This window comes from Aricia agestis, chromosome 15 (assembly GCF_905147365.1).
Source record: "Aricia agestis chromosome 15, ilAriAges1.1, whole genome shotgun sequence".
Lineage (NCBI taxonomy): Eukaryota > Metazoa > Arthropoda > Insecta > Lepidoptera > Lycaenidae > Aricia > Aricia agestis.
This window is the reverse complement of record NC_056420.1, coordinates 10,587,605-10,591,226: the sequence shown is the minus strand read 5'-3', so window position 1 is coordinate 10,591,226 and position 3,622 is coordinate 10,587,605. Positions and strand designations below refer to the sequence as shown.

The window sequence follows — 3,622 nt, the reverse complement described above, 5'->3', positions numbered from 1 at the left end:
AAATAATGTTTATTTACAAAATAGTAAATACAAATGGCAGTAGTAGTTGACACTTGACAGTGACACAGGACACTGCCATTTTGACATGTATTTTTTTACCTCTTTATTTAACAGGCTTTGGTTTCGCAGCCACTGTCTATGCCATCTTTACTTCTGTCACAGTATAGCAATATGACATATCTAATATTCCTATACCTACTGTCAAGAAGTTTACACCCTAATGGAGTTTTCCTACAGAACAAAAAAGTGAAGATCAAATATTTGAACTCTGTTGACCTTTTTGTTATGTCCTGTTCTTTTCTTTTGATAGTTCTCACTCGCTCACTTGTAAAACACAGAGTTGCCAAAGTGTTTTATATTTTCCCTATTAACAAAATCAATTTTAGTTTTTAAGCCTAAAATACGTCCCATATACACGATTAAAAAAACCTTACAATTAAATAAATAATAATTCAAGGGTGGTTTTTGGTTGCATAACATCAAAAGCAAAAAGAAAAATAAACTTATGTTTTTTTTTATTTACATTACTCCCATTTTATAATGTTAGTTTTTTTTAATAGCAACACAAGCAAATGTCAGAACGTAGTCAAAACATAATGGCTGCCGATTGTTGACAGCATCTCTGTTCGATTTTTTACATAAAGTAAATAAAGCATATTATTTTTAATACAAAATACAGTGAGTTGTGTACTTCGAGGTTGTAAAAGTGCATGGTATCCAAATTGTGGTGTGAAATTTCACGGGTAAGTTAATTAAATGAAATATTTTTTACATTTCGCTAGGGTGACCATTAGCTGTACTTTGGATTGGATTGTCCTCGTAGTTCGTACATATAACTGCAAATGATTTACTACCCGATAAAGGTGTTATGGACAAAAGTTTTATATATTAGGCTAGGATGACTATTAGTTAGTTTGGATTGGATTGTCCTTGTATTTCAATGGTAATACTTTACTTAGCGTTTTACATTTATGGCACCTATTTTACGTTACAGGTTCCCTAGTGACCCTGACCTGAGGCAAGCTTGGTTATCTAAAATACCATTAAAATCAAATTATTATAAATCTGCCAGAATTTGTAGCCTACACTTTCGATCTGAACTTGAAGACTATGATGTCAATAGACCTGACCGCTTATTGAAATCTGCTATACCAAAGATTTGTTGGTGTTGCGAAACATTGGTAAGTTCTAATAGTGAATTATTTTACTAAATACTAGAGGTATCTTGCGGCTTCCTTGTGGCAAAATTAGGTTGTACCGTTTCCCATGGGAACTATGTATTTATGCACAATAAAAGTAACCTATGACCTATGTCCTTTCTCAACATCTTATCTATGTTTATGCCAAATTTCATAAAAATCGGTCCAGTTGTAAAGCATGCAACAGACAGAAAGACAGACACACAGACAATGAAGATAGTACATTAGTATGAATAAAGAAATGAGATTACTTCAGGTAATTTTATACGTGGGAGAGCCATGCTTCGGCACGAATGGGCCGGCTCGACCGGAGAAATACCACGTCCTCATAGAAAACCGGCGTGAAACAGCGCTTGCGCTGTGTTTCGCCGAGTGAGTGAGTTTACCGGAGGCCCAATCCCCTACCCTATTCCCTTCCCTTCCCTTCCCTAACCTCCCCTATTACCCTATTCCCTCTTAAAAGGCCGGCAACGCACCTGCAGCTGATGCTGTGAGTGTCCATGGGCGAAGGAAGTTGCTTTCCATCAGGTGACCCGTTTACTCGTTTGCCCCCTTATTCCATAAAAAAAAGGTAACTAATCATTTAAAGTTGTGTCTTCTTCTTCTTAATATCACTTATTTTTTTCAGGAATGTCTTAATATTCCTTCAAGCTCACAAGAAACTCCTTGCGCTAAAGCGTCAGCAATGCCGATACTTGAAAAATATGTAAGCATTAAAATTTTATGGCTGACTTTGAGACTTAGATTATCATTTACATTTTCATCTCACATTGCTACCTCTTTCAGCTCGATGAAAATGAACCACCTAAAAAGAAACAAATTGTGGAAGTGCAAGAAGCTATCGTTTTACCTGTTTGTTCATTATTTAAAAATAACAGAAATATATTAAAACCAATGTTAAAAAGGTTTAAAATCAGATGATCAGAGAGATATAAAATGGAATTTGTCAGTAATTTATGTAAGTCAAATTGTGATAATTACCATGTATTAATGTATCTAAGAATGAGATGTTTATTTTGTAATAACTATTTAAGAATCTTGACGTTCATAAGTGTTACCGTGTGACCTATATGAATAAATTATTTTGATTTGATTGATTTGATAAGAATACTACTTAAAACCCATCAATCCCCAATTTTTTGTTTGACTTTAATATAAAAAATCTTTCATATGAAGCTGTCTTTTAATTCTACTCCATTTCATATACAAAGCCAAGAAAAATATCTTACTTCATACCAATATTCTAAAGTGGAAAGATTTGTTTGTAATGGATAAACTCAAAAACTACTGGGCTCATTTTAAAAATACACATTGGGCGTTTTGAAGCGCGCGCCTAACACGCGCTTCAAAACGCCAAACTTGTCAAAAAAGTGTACCTTATAGGTACACATTTCAATACATTTGCAATATTTAGGTGACCTTGAGCGGTACTAGGCTGACGTTACATGACAGATCAAAAGGAACCAAATTTAAAACGGTAATAGTGTGGGAGTTACGATTCCTTAGTTTTTATTATTCGTAGTGTATGACTAATGCCGCGGCCATACATGCGTCTATCGTACGAAGCTTTGTGCTATGATTACGATACACGCAGATTGTCCTGGATACGGTATCGTTTTAAGCACGAAGCACTACACAGGTGCGGCCCGGGCATTAGAATAATTAGTAAATTATAGCAAGGTTCTCCCCCTGTATAGTGCGGAAGCTCTAGAACAATCATTTTTTTATTTGTTTGAAAGTTTGTTCTAGGGCTCCCGTACTAATTAGTTAAGGCTACTTGTTTGTCCTAGAATATTCAAAACTTTGGTTACCCTAAAGAAAAGGGATAGCACATAACAATGACGTCATCCAAGGACATATTTTTTATCTTCAATCTATTGTTCACTATGATACCTCCATTAGGGTGTAAACTTCTTGCCTACTGTGCTTCTGTTCATGTTTGCATACTTTGCATGTCTATTATATACTTCTGTTTTTGCGTGAAATGCAACAGCACAATTTAACTGAGTAACACAAAGTTTTATTTAAGTTGGAACTTGGAACATATTATGTCGGCTGTACACTCTCGCCGAGACACAGCGCGGCGAGCGCGGCCGCGCCCGCGCCGGGCCCGAGTGCGAGAGTGTAAATGGGTGCGCTTGCCTCGTCTCGCCTGTCTCGGACCCTCTCGGTCCGGTATCGGTATTTTACGCCCGAGGCAAAGGGTCTCGCGAGGAAAGCGAGCGCATTACTGTACACTCTCGCGTTTTTCACTACTAGTCGCGCCGTTAACGCGTTAGACAGTACAGAACAGAAAAATAATAAACGTCATTATCTGTGAGAAATAAAGATAAATATGATTAAAGATCTTTGGATTACAATCTACGAATAATAAAAACTAAGGAAAAGTAACTCCGTCAAAAAACATGCTCCACAATTTATTA

The 3,622-nt window shown here is 36.3% G+C and overlaps 1 long non-coding RNA gene across 1 annotated transcript; it reads left to right on the top strand.

Annotated features, from left to right (window-relative positions):
• The first annotated feature begins 1,164 nt into the window (after positions 1–1,164).
• Positions 1,165–2,265, top strand: LOC121734509. The gene is made up of 3 exons (XR_006036715.1): positions 1,165–1,181; positions 1,828–1,905; positions 1,986–2,265. It is a non-coding gene; the product is annotated as an uncharacterized LOC121734509 (long non-coding RNA).
• The last annotated feature ends 1,357 nt before the right edge of the window (positions 2,266–3,622 follow it).